The sequence below is a fragment of the Poeciliopsis prolifica genome, unplaced genomic scaffold, assembly GCF_027474105.1.
Source record: "Poeciliopsis prolifica strain line A6 unplaced genomic scaffold, Auburn_PproV2 SCAFFOLD007, whole genome shotgun sequence".
Taxonomy (NCBI): domain Eukaryota; kingdom Metazoa; phylum Chordata; class Actinopteri; order Cyprinodontiformes; family Poeciliidae; genus Poeciliopsis; species Poeciliopsis prolifica.
Genome location: NW_026562382.1, coordinates 8,158,538 through 8,175,219, shown reverse-complemented (window position 1 = coordinate 8,175,219; position 16,682 = coordinate 8,158,538). Strand labels below are relative to the sequence as shown.

Here is a 16,682-nt window from a genome sequence, read left to right as displayed (position 1 = left end):
TCAAATATTCATAAAATAAAAAAATATCCCATAACGTCTCTCTATGGCAGCTTTTGAAAAACTGACTCTACTTGTTTATATCTCCTCACCTCTTGAACAGGCTTTACTTCAAAACCAAATTATAATCAACCTTTTAGTCAGGTCTTTATTTGGAGGTTGAAGCTTCTTATTGCCCTTTTAGTAATATTCTCATTTCTTGATCAATTTACGATTTTTTAAAAAAATTTCACTGTCTGTTTGCCACAATCATAACAACTCTCCAAAATAAAAGTCTGAAATCTATCATTCTATATGTAATGAATGTGAGCTTCACTTCTTGGATTAAATTCCCGCAATATATTATAGATGCCTTTTAAATTACACTCCAGTTTATTAAGACACACCTGTAAATATCGCGACAAAATATTTCACAGACAGTTTGAAAACTTCCACAAGTTGCATCCCTAACTTTCTCCACATTCCTTCATATGCAGTGGTTCGAGGTAACTTATTGTAAATATGAGGCCGGGTTAAAACCCACGCGTGTTGTCGGTGACTGTATGTATTTACAGTGTTGGCTGTGTCACATGGAAGGGGACATTTGCTGCTGTCCGACAGTAACATTCTCACTGGCACACAGACCTGACCTAGAATTGCTACTTAGAATTTTGGACTGAACCATCTCGCGGGGGGGAGGCGAGAGGAAATCTTGACTGGGATGTAATGGAGTAGGACCACTGGAAAGCGAAAAAAGGGGGGAAGACATATTTCTATTTTATAATGTCGCCGTGATAATGTTGTGATTTGGCCATGTTTGCGGCGTAAAGTGGAGGAAGCCGGAGCCCGAGCTAACATCCCAGGTGAGTGCTTCCCCTTGTTTTGTTCTCCGTGCAGCTGGAGAGTGTCGCCGCCGCGGCTCGCCTCCTGGCAACGGGCACACGCGGGTCCTCCTCCCGGGGACATCACACTCCGGTATCCGTTCTTCTCTGGCTCTGTCCCTGAAGGCTGGCTGGCTGGCTGGGGCTGCCGACTGGCTGGCTAGCTAAACCCACACATCGCGTCTTGGCCTCGCTCACACGGCGAGCTAACCCCCCCTCCTCCCCTCCCTTACTCTTTCTCTCTCTTTTTTTTTCGCCTCGCAAATGACGGTTTTTGCGGCGCAACAGAAGCGGATTATTCACGATGTTTTCGGCGTGGTGTGAAACCCGCGGAGACACACTGGTTTTTACCCCCCATTATCACACCGGAGGACCGCCCGTGCTTCGTGAAAATGGAAAAAAAAAAGAGGGACACAATGCAGCATGCATGTTCTGCATTCTTCAGGAGCTCCACGCCGTCGGTATTGTATTTCATGTGTCTGAAATGTGTTTCATGCGATTTAGAAACACGCAGCGAGATTACAAGGCCTCGGCTCGGGGTTGTGTCGGCCAGCCCCTATCATCCACCGAGCGATTTAATTGTTACATTGTTAGTGGAGCTGAACACAACTTGGGGAGTAAAAAAAAAAAAAATGAAGGTTTTCCCAAGGCGGGCTTTGAGTTGTCCTTTTATTATCCGACAAAAAGCCCCCCAGGATGAGTCTCATTTAGGACGTGTTGTGTGTGTGTGTTTTTTTTTTTCGGTGTGCTTGTTGTCGTTTGTTCTCGCTCTCATCAGCCGTCCACTGCCTCCCTCTTCGGGGGAAGACTTTGTTTGCGCTGGCCGAGGCTCCATGAATGTGAGCGCTGAAGTCCTCCCTTCCCCCCCCCGCACCACCAACACCACCTCCACCAGTTCTCTGGCGAAACAGGAACAACTTCTTTTAGGAAAAAGGAAAAAAAAAAAAAAAAAAGTTCCTGGAGTTTCAAGCGCCATGGAATTACTTTGTCCGCCAAGAGTTGTCCAGTGAGGCGCTGAGATTTCAGGAGAGGAGGGTGGTGGTGGTGGTGGTGGGGGGGGGAGAAGAAGCCTGAGTCCCCGCAGTTGTTGCGTGAGGAGGAGGTTTAGTTGCAGAGTTTGGGAGAGATGCATATTTTTTTTTACGGACTTCCCCGAGTAGGACCCGTTTGTGAGCAACTCGTGGCATTGTCCTGCGTTATCTTGGCTGGCTTTGACGAAGAATGTCTCATTTAAGTTGATCCACGAGTGGGAGGAGAATCCACAGGTCCTTTGTTGGTTTGTTAGTTCACTTGATTTGCTCTCAAAATGGCTTTGATGAGATTTACTCAGTAGCTTCATAAAACTATGAACTGATCAGAGGTTGGCCAATTTTTTATTTCCTAAATTTGCAGGCTAATTACTGATCCCTCTCCTTTTCCCCAACTCATTAAATCCTTCAAAACTAGCAACTCCTATTATTTCTGTTCCATAAATGCACAAACCAACATTTGCTTTACCCACTTTCTTGAGCTAAATAAGGAAAAAACGGATAAAAGTTAAGAGACAGATGGTATCATTTGCTGTTAAATAAAAAATATACTGTTGCAAGCTATCTTTTCTAGATTTATAGGTCAAAGAAATCAATTTTATTGGAAAGAGCAGAAGAATAACTTTCACATCAGACCATGAACTTAAGGACGGCAAAAGTGCTTTAAAAACTGACATTTTGGGCTGATTTATGTCCCTCGGTTTACAAAAACTTCCTGATACCACAACAAGTCCTTAATTTTAAAAAAAGCCTGTCACTCTGACCTCCACTAGCAAGCAAGGTGGGTAAAATGTCTTGCCCAAAGACACAATGGCAGAGACGGACAGAACTGGGGTTCAAACCCGCAACCCACCGTTTACATCTAAATATACACCAATGTCAAATATCAACTACGAGGACATACCTTGATTGACTTTGTTTTAGCTAAATAATATTGAGTTTAATGTTGGACAGATGCTTTTTGATTTTCTGATTTGTTAAAAACACTACCCAGAAATTTAAAATTTATCTGAAACGGCAATTCATGTTCATTTATGGCCCTCCATTTATGTTGAAACTTACCAAATGATGGTCTAAATCACAAGAAAATACTTAATCTCAAATTATGTTGTTGGATATTGATATGAAATCTTCACCAATGAGCTTCAATGACCGTTTAGGTCCAGTTCATTTCACCAAAATATAACATTTGTCACTGTAGAGCGCATCATCTTAAGAAAAGACAGCAATAGAGAATATTCTTGTCTGAAACAAAAAGACGTTTTATTTACATTAGAAAATTAAGCAACAAATGCTATTTTGGATGTGTTTTCTTTATCATCATCCTCAAAGTGGAATCCTGCTGTAGAAAATACAGTAAACTCTTTTTGAGAGGATGGTGGAGCCACTTGTGTAACCACCAATCAAGCAGCAGGAGCATGATGATAACATACCTTCCACTAATTGATCAGCCAGCTTTCCCTGATGGGTTCTGATCAGACATCGGCAAGTCAAATATTGCAAAATCATCCTTCACCCCTTATTTATCAATTGTATCAAAACTAACAATTCCTAGCTTCTCCAGTCTGTAAACGCATCAACCACAGAAGGCATTTTTGTTGCCTGAATAAACAACAGTTAAAGGTTTGGTTGGGATGAATTAGTATTTAAATGCATGATATTTTTGCTTTTTTATGGGATGAAAAAATTTTGAAATGTGAATTGGCTCCACAGATCTCAAAGAAAACGGGAAATTGGTGTCAACTCTAAAAACCCTGGTAGGTGCATCTGTACATAAAACCATTTCTGAGAGTGGGCTTTTGACTTGCTGACCTGTTGCTCTCATTCAGAGTGCAAGCTGTGAAGGGTTCAGAGTCTAGTCCAAATCCAGTTTTGAAGCAGGTTTTGTGTTTACTGAGTCTGAACTACAAAGCTTCCTGTTATAGGATCCTGGTCTCTTCAATTGCTGGGCAACGGTGCTGTCTGATGGCATTGGGTCAGTTTTTTAAAAGTCTTTTTATGCGATAAGGTCACAAAATACTAAAATTTCACATAATGTAGTTTGATTGTATAATAATTTTTTAAAAACTCTGTATTTGCCCCATTTCATTAATTTTGGTTCTGATCTCCATTTGAACCAGTTAACTTACAAAAAATGACAAATTTGATCAATGCGAAACAACTGTGAGCAAACTCCTGCTGGTTAATATTAATTTAAGTCACATTAATGCCCTTTGTTATGCTATGAGTCGAAGGTTATGATAAATTTCTTTAAATCCTTAGTTGTCAAAGCAGGTAAAGAAGTAGGTTTAGAGATGCACCAATCAGAGAGTTGTTTGATTTCCAGTTTTTTGTTACTGTAAAGCTTTTGGCCTGCTTATACTGAAGCACAGACAATGTGACATCTGTGTTTTTGTTTTGCTAATTCAAAACAAAAATGATTTACAGTTGACATTTAAAACTATCTTGCCAACGTTTCTAAACCCAGCATCTTCAGTAACTGCGTCTGAAAGCTCATGAGGATAACACAATGTCTCCGTACTCCGTTGAGTCTTCTCGAGATCTACTGAAATCAGTTTTGAGCTGATTTGCCCCCTCACCAGTCTGACAAAATGTCCCTAAGGAAGGTGCAGTGTGATGTCCTGTGGCAGATGGTTTCTTTTGCACTTTTTGTCTTCCTAACCTCTTTTTTTTTTCGGGACAAAAACCACATATATCTAAAATGACCAACACCTACCAGCGGTCTTTTGTAGCAGCCTGAAGAAACGGACATGCTGTTGAAGAACATAAGATACTTTTCCTCCAACTTTATGTTTAACACCTTTATTCATTAAAAACATTATGACTAAGGTACAAGTGACCATTAGTCCAACATAATGATGCTCCCCCTACTCTCCTTGACTCTTTCCCTCTTCCTCTCCAAAATCCATGTCTGGATGTGCAAGATGGTAAAAGTCCACCCAACTGTTATTAATAATATTAGCATTGAGAGTTTCAATATGTAGCACTGAAAATTTTCTAAGCTACCAAATATTGAATCCTAGCAGTCCTTTGTGATTGAAGCTCGATGATTGTGATATAGATCAACGTACCGCGAGACATCTAGTCATTGGTTGTTATCGTGACACTTTCTGCTTTATTCAGGGTCTGAACAACTTGCAGTGCTTACATATTGATTGTGTCTTGTCTGCCTCTTTGTCGCCATTAACGATTCCAACTGGAAACTCCAAATATTGCCAAGCCAAAGACTTAAGAGCAGTTAGAGCATCTTCTGCCACAACTCCATCAGATGAAGCCATGCTAAACACATCTGACAAGCGCTATATACCTCAATGAAAGATGTTGCAATGTTTTAATATCACATGCTCTTGTTAAAACCTTGGTGTGCTATATTTCCCTTTACAATGCATTCCTTGATGTCTTAGAAATCTCAGTTTCTCTCTCCTTGGAGTAACACCAGCGTTTCTGCGATTTCTAATGTACACACTGGTTGATAAGTGAAGTATAAATGAGTGCCTGGGTTACTGTAGTCCCCAAAGAACCCAGCTGTGCTCTGGTTATGTGTTTACTACTAGCTGGTCTTGTCAACATGAGTGACGGAGTGCTTTTCCTTGCCGTTTCCGTGTTTGCGCTTCACGCAATGAGCAAAGTTCTCTCCTTTCTGTTCCAGGTGTGAATGACTTGTGGCTGTAGGTTGTCCTGAGCGGGCCAGGTTCCTGCGCGACAGCCTCCGCGGCTGACTGGGAGGAGCCGAGCGGAGAGCAGACATCAGTGCCCAGGGGACCTGAGGCCTGGTTCTCCATATGAGGCCCTGCTGAAAGGGCAGGGGGGCTTCTGAGGTAACCCAGCTTGACTTCTGGATCCACCCCCCCTCTCTCTTTTGTTTTCCACTTTATCATGCAGGTTTTCTTGTTTGCACGTCTTCCTCATGTTCTCAGGAATGTGTGCATTCGAGGCAAGGCGTAAATGTTATCCTCATTGCTTTCGTTGCTACGCAGCAAGCACAAGATGAGACACAACTATGTTGTAGAGGAATAAAGGCTTAAGTGTCATACAGCTGAGTTTGAAGGCAGTCAAGACATTCGTTGGGTGCTTTTTTTTTTTTTTTTAAATGAACATTACAAAAGCTAAATAATCAAGAATAAAACACATGATTTTCTATTTTAATGCGTTCACCACAACTGCCATGGAAACAAACCTTGCTTTCAAAGTCCAACTGGTGCCATAAACTGACAGCTTACGGCTGCTGTGCTGCAGCAGGAACAAGCCAGACACGCGCTCTTCCTAACACTGGTCATTATCTCTTTGACATTTATCTAAGAAGGTGCCTGCATTCTGATTAGGAGATCTTTGAGCTGTGGAGTGGGTTTTGAAGGTGAATTTCTTCAGCGTCTTGGTCTGTCCGGGACTGTCTTTGGTCTCTGTGTTATCAGGGCGTGTTGCTGGTGGACAAAAACACGGTCAAGATGCTCTCCCTGAGAACGCAGCGCTCACTGTTTATTTATCTACTATCTAATCCAGAAGAGTGTTAACCAAAAACCACAGCGGGGTGAAGGACTCTGGGAAATGGATATCGATGTGGAGCAGCAAAGATTTATTTTTGCCTCTGTGTATTGGCTTCTCAAGTTTCCATGCATTTGTTTGCTTCATGGGTTTTCTAATTAAAACCTGGCGGGTTTGTTTTGCATCTGACGTGCAGGGCCGTGTCAGGGAGTCAGTCCTCCTCTTTTTTTTTTTGCTTGTGTAGTCAGTAGCGGGGGTGTTGTTGGTCCCCTCCCAAGCCGCACGGCAGATTAGACCCCATCGCGACTGGTTGTCTATTGCTTCAAATGTTTATTTCCACTCCGCTGCATTATTATTATTTTGCTGTGGTAGTCTCTGAAACTTTAAAGTGTTTCCATTAAGAGAACATTTCAGTTCTCCATGTACCTGAGTCTTTGACTAAGAGGTTCATTCACAATTCATTAGCGATTTTAATTCATCCACATAAGCCGTTATACTAGAGTAATTGTGAAGGATTCCCCCAGGACAAATAGAAATACAGTGTGGTGTTAAAATGATGCTGAACAATAGCCAGATCTCATACTTGTGTTTCCCAGACAGATTTAATTAACAAATTGTTCTTCTTGTTATAAAATAGTCATATTGCAAAACTATAATCTCTTATGGAGCTCCACGGCACTGCTGGTTGGCACTGTAATCGTTTTAGCTGTAACATAAAGTGTAGACTTCTTACAAATATGATCTCAGATATCAGGTTTTCATGACTTACTTTCATTTGGTGGACTTAGATTCTCCCTGATGTGAAGCTGCAGTAAAAATATCAAATTTTTGTTGGTTTTAAAGCAAAAACGATGTAACATAATTTTGCTGCTTTCAGTCAAAACAGAAAAACAATTGTTCCTGAAATTGCAAAAATAAGACTACACAATTTATAAATACACATTATCATACTTTTATTAAAGGTTGTGAAGACAATTGCAACCAACCCACTTTTTCTCGTGAGTTTGTATCCATTCCATCACAATTCCTCCGTCATACTTCCTCTCGTAAGATCTGTGTTAGTTGTTGCGACATGGTGAGTAAAAGTTCATCTTAGCGGCCAGGTAATCTTATCTGAAGGCCGAAATTCAATGCATAGCACCTTCAAAATATTGTATCCAAGCAGTCTTTTGCAATTTGACATTGTACACAATGACATTGTGATGAATCGTTCAGCTAAAACTGTATTTCTTATTCTAGTTACCATAGTTATCACTAATATGCATGTATTTTTTCTGTCAGAAATGTATAAATTAAAGTCTCCTCAGTTTGGTGGTAGATTTTAAGTGTGCATGCTTATTGTGTGAAATATTATACCTTTTTTTTTTTAATAAAGTAACACAAGCCGGCTAATTAGTGAGACTGTCTGCTTGGGCAGAGCCTGCAGTCAGCTGCAGAACATGCACGCCTCTTGTAGCTTGCCAACTTTTAAAGCAGCATTTCATGAATGTGAGTCATAGATGCAGCCATGAGTTTTTTTGTGACCGGTCATATTTCTAAACATTCGACTCTGTCTTTCCTGTATGTTCCAGCCGTAGTTCTGTGGCTTTGTTTTATCCAGCTGACTAGCAGTGCCCAGCAAGAGGTGAAAGAGGGGCTGCTCTGTCGTGCTTTGTTTAGCTTTCTTCTGTATTTGACTTGTATTAAAAATGTTGGGGATTCAGATTTTAAAATTATGTGTCAACCACGTGAAACTTCATATTGTTAGAATGTTTGACTCTCAGCATTTTACAACATGGCCACTGTAATAAACTCCTTACAATGAGTGAAACAACAAAAAAAGCCCTCTGGTAAACCACTGTTCATTTTATTATCCAGTGATTAGATTCCAAGGCGTACTAAATCCATCTCGAGTGTTTTCATGTCTGTATTTAGTGCTGCCCGCTTGTAATCAGATCACACCCTGAGACAAACGAGAGACGGGACACAAATACCGCCTATGTGAAGTTAAGTGGCATAAAGTTGAGCTGAAAAGGTTGCAAAATAATGAACTTGTGTTATTTATTTTGTTGTTTTCCAGCTCAAATTCTCCATTTCTGTTCATTTATAGCACTGACTCACACTTTATATGATAAAGAAGTCTTTTCATATCTCGAAATGTATAACCAGATCAATCATAGCCACCCAATAACAGATACAGACTCCAATTGAATTGCACATATCCCAATTTAATCCTCGTTGTAATACACTGCAGTCAAATACAGTTTATAATGCCAGTTGGTAAAAGGTTTTCTTTGTTTGACTGCCCAGCTGATTGCAACGAGTCATTGAGTTTGGAGGAGTCTCTCCTCCTCGGCAAGCGTGTGGCAACACTCTGGTCTATTACAGGGGAGCAGTCGGAGCTTTTCCCACCTATAGTTTTTGACATTACCAGCTAACATTAGCACTGATTTGTCTGGCTTAAAGATAAGCTATTTTGGGTGTGTATTTGCAATAATAAAACTACAGCATCATATATATTTTTTGATAACTATGTACTTAACATATGTGCTGTAAACCTTCGCTAAAGTATTTGAAGATAAATCAAAGGCTTTTTGAAATTATAAGATTTTAAGTACCTTAGTATGCCTTGATACCAATACTTAGCCTATGCCTGAGTCATCACTCATAAAAATGACTATTTTAAAAGCATTCAGTCGACAAGATGCCTGAAATAACAAATTGATTAATTAAATGTGTAAATCGTGTTCCTAAGTCGGCCTGTCTCAATAAATTCTGCTGGACGATAAATTGCAATAAATAATATTGTTGCTTTGAGACCATTTTCAAGTAATATAATGGTAATTATACTATTCTCAAAGATCTGTAGAACTTTAAATTCTATTGAACGCTTAACACTGGAACTGCAAGACGTTTTAAATACCCAAAAGAAATCAGCAAAACAAGAGAAACAACAAATAAAATGAATCATGAAGTCTCTTCAAAGAAAGGTCTATTTGAGACCGGTGCACCAGAATTAAGACTTTTGTCATCCTGTTTTTGGTAGAAATGTATAAATAATATAATACAATGAATCATGGAAATGATTGACCTCATTTTAGTTTATCATGCGATTAATTGATTTACTGCTCATTGCGACAGGCCTGTCCCTAAGTGTGAGTTTCATTCATTTTTGATGAATTTCAGCTTAAAGTACTGGAGATTGACAGCTTTATAGTTTTGTAATAATCGTAACAATAAAAACAAAGCAAACCAAACCAAGAATTGGTGACCAAAAAATCTTATAGGATATAAATGTGTTTGCTTTCTTCTCTTCTCTTACTGGCTACATTTCCTGTCTTTTGGTGTGTGAGGTTATGCTCTTGTGTGTGTGTGTGATGGGTGGGGGGTAGAGGAGGGGAGAGGGTGGGAAATGGTTGCCCATACAAGATCCTCTGGGATGTGTCCGCTGAGTCAGAGTGAACCAGTCCATCCGTTTTCATGTTTCTCTGCTGTGATTGACATTCCTGACGCAGACAGAGAGCCCCCAGAGGATGGGTCTGCGGCGGTAGAGGTGCTTTCTTCTGGAGCTAACCAGCTGCTATAGCTGGGATTCTGATCAACTTTGAACACATGATAGACAAAATAGGCAATTAGGTGAGCTTAGGCGCTCTTTATCTAGCACAAAAATGTTATAGATGTAATTGCCATGGCTATAATAAAAGAAAAATAGAATATCATTTTAGAAAAAAAACATTTGTGAGGGATTTGTTCACTACATGGTGCCAAATATACTTAAAATAAATGCTTTTTGAGCCAAAACTATTCTTATTCAACCTCAGTTTCTGTTTTTATTATAAATGTATTCTTCACATCATTTAAAGGGCTTCGTATTGAGTTCTGTGTTGTTATTGTTAACAGTGTAAATTGAGGCCAGTCCACTGGAAATGAGTCCCTTTCCGTTCTTTGAGCTCCCGATGAGGGATTTGTTTGATTAGATCAATGATTTGTTGAGAATTTCAAATTGAATTTTTAATAACGAGCAAAGTCTTAACAGGTAAACTCAGCATGTAGGACTAGTTAATGTGCTTTACTGCTTACCTGCTTCCCAGAAAATATTCAGCCATTAGCAGATGGTGCTTACAGACAATAATGACAATAGTGCAAGCAAATTAAGGATTCCTAAGTGAATTTACCAAACTAAGTTCTGGTTTGTAAAGCAAAGTAATTGTAGCACAATCTTTCCATTTCAACAGTCTTAAGGACGCCCTGCTTATGGTGATGACTCTGTATGTAATCTTCGGTGATATTCCTGATGTGTGTGGCGTGTTCATAGTGATCTAGACCGCTCAGAGGGATGTGGGGACCGCTGCGACCTCAAATTAGAAATATTTAACATGTCTGATAGTCTTGAACCAATATTGACTCACTTTTTGTGTTCAATAGACAAACAAGAGGTTATACAGAGTGGAATCTAAAATACAGAACGCCAAAACAATTGCCATGACACACTGGAAAGTCTTGTGGACATCAGAGAAGTCTTTTTGGGTTTTTTTCTGTTGAAAATGGTCCACAAGCTATCACCATTGCGTCTTCCTCGTCGGCCATGTTTCCTCTGAACTCGAATCTTGAGAGATTCTCTGGCAGGCATCTGAATGCTTGTGAGGGTAATATGTTTGTATATGGCGTGTGGTCTGTGCTGAGGCTGTACACCACTCACTGTAGAACCAAACTTTTTATATTTATGGTTTTGTATTGCCATGTGGGAATCTTTCAGGTCTTGAAATTCAATCGACAATTTAAAAAATATCTTGCTCTCTTTTGTTGCATTTGATAAACTGACAAAAAGTTCAAAAATGTCTTTTTGCTATGCTGATTAACCTTTAAAAAGGTTATTTCTACTTGTTTTGGTACTTTATACAGAATGAATACCTCTATTGTTTTAACAAAGTGGTAAATTAGGTAGATTTTGATTAAAATATTAAAATTCTCCAAATAAATTCTATTAAGTATGTATGCTAGACTGTTGGCACATTTATATTAATCTACACAGTGTTCGAAATTATTATGCAAATTGGATTTAAGTGTCATAAAGATTCCATTTTTTTGTTGTGCTATTAAATTTATAGATAGTATTGTGTGTCAGGACTCTTTGAATCACTACAATTAATTTCGGAGAGCTGGTTGATTAGTTTGTCTGGTGAGCTCAATTAAAGGAAATCTACTTAAGAAGGATGTTCCACATTATTAAGCAGGCCACAGGTTTCAAGCTGTATGAGAAAGAATCTCTGCTGATGAAAATCATCTGATAGTGTAGTGAATATGACAAGGTATGAAAACAATAGATATTTAACGAAACCTGAAGTCTTATCGTTCTATGAAGAAATTTGTGGTTGACTCAGAACAAAGATGGGTTTGTACAGATAAAGACTAATGAGGAAGGTTTCTGTTAGACAAATTCATTGAATCAAGACAGCAGCTGTTAAAATGCCCTTACAAAACAGCAAGCAGTTATTTGAAGCTGCAGGTGCCTCTGGAACCTCAAGGTGGAGGATCCTCCAGTGGCTTGAGGTGCATGAACCGACTATTCAGAGCCCCTGACCAGAGATCACAAGCAGAGACGGTCACACTGGGCCCAGCCGTACATGAAGATTAATTTTCAAACAGACTTGTTCACTGATGACTGCTGTGCAACCCTGGATGGTACAGATGGATGCAGTAGTGGATTGGTGGTGGTTGGCCACCATATTTCAACATGGCTGTGATGTCAACAAGGAGGTGGTGGAGTCATTTTTTGGGTTGAAATCATGGAGAGAGAGAGAGAGAGGGAGAGAGCTGGTCGGCCCCTTCAGAGTCCCTGAGGTATGAAAATAACCTCAAAATAAATGAAGTTCATATCAAAACAGCAGCTCTGGGAAGGTTTTCTGACATCCTGCAAAGAAATTAAAGCAGAAACTATCCACAAACTCACAAGTTCAATGGATGCAAGAATTGTGCAGGTGGGCTGCATAATATGTCAAATCTTAATTATCACAATCAATGACAGCAATATGAACATCACATGAGACTGCTTGAGCTCATTAAATATTACACGTTAATTTTGTGCAGGCCAGTATCTCATCAGTTTGATATACCTCATGTAAAACAGAAGAAAGTTACTCAGATCCTAAACTCAAAGAATGGGATATAATGATGGAAAATACTGAGGAGAGTTCTCCAACTCCAGTGCTTCACAGTCCCTGTCCTGCAACTTATTGCTGCATCTCTGTTCCAACACGCATTAAATGAATGACTCATAATCGTCTCTGCAGAACCTGATGACATGCTGAGCTCATTCATTCAAGGTTTGATGGAACAGGGATGTTCATAAACGTTCATCGAACTGGTCTGAAGAATTCTATTTCATATCATCCAGTTCTAGTTTTATCTTCGTACCAAACGGTTACAATAGCAGATATTTTTCCTATGCTATTGTGAATGCGATCTTTGTTTCCACACTTGACCTACCGATATTGTGCCAGAGCCGATCTCTGGTCAATTTATTCTTTTCTTCTTCATTAGAAAGTTTGCGTATAGCTCTAGTGTGGCTTCAAATTTGGACAAATTGGCATTTTTGCTTAGTTGCTTATTGATACAAAGAAAATGAATGGGTTTGTCTTGTAGTGATCTAAAAATATATACATTCAAGCAGCCATCATAGCAAATATTACTAGTTTTGCAGACTTAGTTCCTTTCAAATTATAATGAAAAGATTTAATGCAGAGACAGAATTAGTGAAACCGATGAGGAAGGGTGTAAAACGATGTTTGGATTCAAGGGCATCAAAATAAAGGAGCCGATTATTCCAATTCCCATTCTACCAGGTACATTTGTCAGTACACTTTCACCATATTAGCATTGTGGGCGAACAGGTTTGGTAGCTACGGAATCAGAATGGAGGAGCCTAAGAGAAGCTCGGACAGTAATGCAAATGAGCGAGCTGTGACTCATGAATAGCACTTGCCATAAACCTCACTACATTTCGGGCATTATTGGGACAACGGATTACTGCTGCGCGTGGGCATTAATGTGTGCATTTAGGTCCGACTTGTATATTTAGTTGGACAGAGCTTCACTGTAAACTTAAGTTAGTCATGAAAACACTAACTTGGAGCTAATTTACTTGTAATTATGTGGTGTAACAAAGGCATCTATTGTGTAATTACCATATTTTTTCATAGTTTGGCCAGTCCTGAGTAAAGGAGCACATAGAATTATATAATGTGTTAAATTATTAACATGTTATTATATCATATCACATGTTATTTTCACACTAAATCGCAAGAGGGCACTATATAGGCATGTGTTTTTCTACCTTTGGAGTTAGCGGAGTTGTTTATGAGCGACACCGAGAATGAAGATTTCATTTGATATAGTGATTTGGAGTGACACAGAAATAACATGTAAACTTGTTAACATGTTATTTATGCTATAGTTATCTGAATAACTCTTAATATGTTATGATAACGTACCAGGCACGTTCTCAGTTTGTTGTTTATGTGTCATGTAACGTTAGCATACCGTGCAGTTGTACATCCTGTTGCCTCTATTCTATTTATATTTTAAATTGCCTTTCAAGATGACAGTTCTTGGTGTTGGATTTTATCAAATAAATTTCCCTCAGAAATGTGACTGATAGTTCGGAAAATACGGTAGCCTTTTTGTGACAGGTTTGGTCAGTACTAGGGCTGTTGTAAGCGAATATTCTAGTAATTGAGTTTTTTATCGATTATTCTTGCAATTAATAGAGTAGTCAGATAAAAAAAATTGATAAAATGAAATATCTGTAAATCTGGCTTAACATTAGATTTTAAGGATGCCTTGGTCCCCCAAAAACGATGAACACCCGGGCATTATAATCAATCAATAAAATTCCCATGGGCCAAACTTGAAAATTGGACGTTATGCCGCTAACACTTAGCATTCGTCAACAACTCAACTCAGAGGCGGAAGTGAGAACTCCACGCAACGCAAGTAATGTCCCGGCCGGTACACAGTGCGCTAAATAATGAAATATAAATTAACAAAGCTTTGAGGCAGGTAAAATTTGTCAAGAAATTATTAGTAATCGAGGTACTCAAATCATTCGAGGAATCATTTCAGCCCTATTCTGTACAATATATTTTGGTGATTGATTGTTAGTGGACAAACCTGAACTGTGAGACATGGTTTTACCAGTTGTGAAAGCAGTTACTTCACCTTCCCTTTGGTTTTGATGCTCAAAAATATTTTTTAACTGTATGCTTCTCTATATGACCAACAACCAACACATATCTTCTGCATTCTACCTCAACAGTGTGCTTGGCCTCTGAAAGGCCTTGCCGTTGGGACTTCCCACAATGCTTGTAGTCAGAGGGAGACGTCCTCTCAGCATGAGCGGGGCAGGAATGTGGCCAGAGTGTGGGAGCGAATGTGCGGACAGAGGAGGGGAGGGGGTCACGAACCAGAGAGAACCGTTAAAGTTAGGGAGGGTAGAACGAGGGACTCTGCAGAGGGCAGCAGAGTTTCTCTTTAGGGGTCTACAGGTAGGGACGCGTCTCAATAGGAAAAATTTCATCTTTCCTGCAGCTTAAAAGCTTTTTAATGAGATGGAGTTTTCCCCATCTGGACAAAACATAAGTTGCTAAGCACTGCAGGTCAGCTCGCTGAAAAAAGAATAACCACTCTCTGTGATAAACACTTTTTGTCTGATTTTGTTATTGACAATGTGATGGTATTATCTGTTTCCAGTGCAGGAGGAGCACCTGCAGTGTAAGAGGACAAAAACAAAATCACAAAAACAGCTTTTAGGATGAAAAAGTTCTGGGAAATAAAGCGATGGAGAACACTTTCAGGAACCGTATAGTAGAAACGCACCGTATGCTGCTGCTTATAATTCCAGAAAATATGAACAAAATTGTAAAGTTATGCAATAGAGTGCATATTTGTTGTGCAATCATCAGACGATATTTTGCTGCCTTAGCTGAACACACCTGTGGTTAGCTTCTAGAAGTTAGCATTGACTCAGATTTTGGTTTGTCATACCAGGATTTCCTGGAAAGCCAACCTGTCCAGCAGAGTTAGACTGAGAGACTATTTGGATTTCTTCACAGTATTGACAAAAAACAAAATTTATGTTATAGAGCCCCTCTAAAATGGCTTAGAGCAAACTGTTTTAATTGGTCACACACCAAATATTCCTAAATTTGCATTAATACACACACTGTGGAAGCTGTCTTAGCACATTTATGGTCTTCCTTATCTCTTCTCCTTGGGGTGCAGCCAATCAGCACCATGCAAATTAAATGGCTCTCCAGGATTGGTTGCTTTTCAATTGGCAAACAGTACTGTATCAAGCTGCAGTGGTATTTCGGTATTCTTATTTTAGCTCCATAGCTGTATTTTCGTTTGACTATTTTAAATATGCTCCATGTGACAAAAAGTCTACAAATAGGTGGGTTTTCCGCCAACACGGCGTTGGCTTTTCCCAAAAAATCTGAAAGCAGAATCTGCAAATACTGAACCGCGATAGGGCTTGGGTCCACACAACATGATTTATGCCTTCTAGCATTTGAATTTCAACCATAGGCTTATGCAAAATTATAGAATAGGCATTTGCTAAGCTTTGAAGTAGTTTCTTGATTTTGTAATATTATCCTTTTCAGCTGTGCTGTTTAGAGAGTAGAACGAACTAATATTAGCTGGATAACTATTTTTTTCTTTGTCTGTTAGCTTGCAGTCAGCTGCTAAGCAGATATGCCTCTCATACCTCACCAAATGAAGTTTTAAAGGTTACCTTGCATGACAGTAGTGGTTGCCATTTAGTCGTAGCCTCTATTCAGCCAGATGACTGGCAACACGTGGTAGCAGGCGGAAGAGATGCATTGCTCTGCACTTTGTGCTTTTTCTTGCCTTTGATCAAAAAACTTTACACCAGTGGCGCACCGATCAACGAGATATAAGAATTTAGCTGTTTTTTTCTTTATTCTTCACATGGTGCTTTTACTTTTTAAGCTGCCAGTGAGTGCATTTAGTCTGCCTTTTATTTTAAAAGATCACAGTATGTAGTTTCAATACATGCTTAGTGCACAAAATGCTATAAAGATTCGTTTTGTTTATGGCAGTAAGCAGCTCAGCAAAAACAGTGTGAAATCAACTACAAAGAAGAATCACATCCAAAATTTTGAAGTCTTATTTTATTCTGATATTTTAATAGAGATGCACCAATTGATTGGTTCTGCTTGATGATCAGCCGGTTACTGAAACAAATAACATTTCTTTTTGCCTCAAAACTAAGAACGCCAACCATTTTCGGTCAATAAAGGCACCAACTAGCAGC

General features: G+C 39.3%; 1 protein-coding gene across 3 annotated transcripts in view; it reads left to right on the top strand.

Moving 5' to 3' along the window:
- Positions 1-670: 670 nt before the first annotated feature.
- bcl9 (BCL9 transcription coactivator) overlaps positions 671-16,682 on the top strand; it is a 45,191-nt gene continuing 29,179 nt past the window's right edge. Inside the window, exons 1-2 of one of the 3 annotated variants that reach the window (XM_055031495.1) lie at positions 671-839; positions 5,535-5,703. The gene's annotated coding sequence lies outside the window, so the exon portion shown is untranslated. Of the gene's footprint in view, positions 840-886; positions 1,319-5,534; positions 5,704-16,682 lie in introns of those variants that run through there. The other 2 variants (XM_055031496.1, XM_055031497.1) reach the window with 2 other exon arrangements.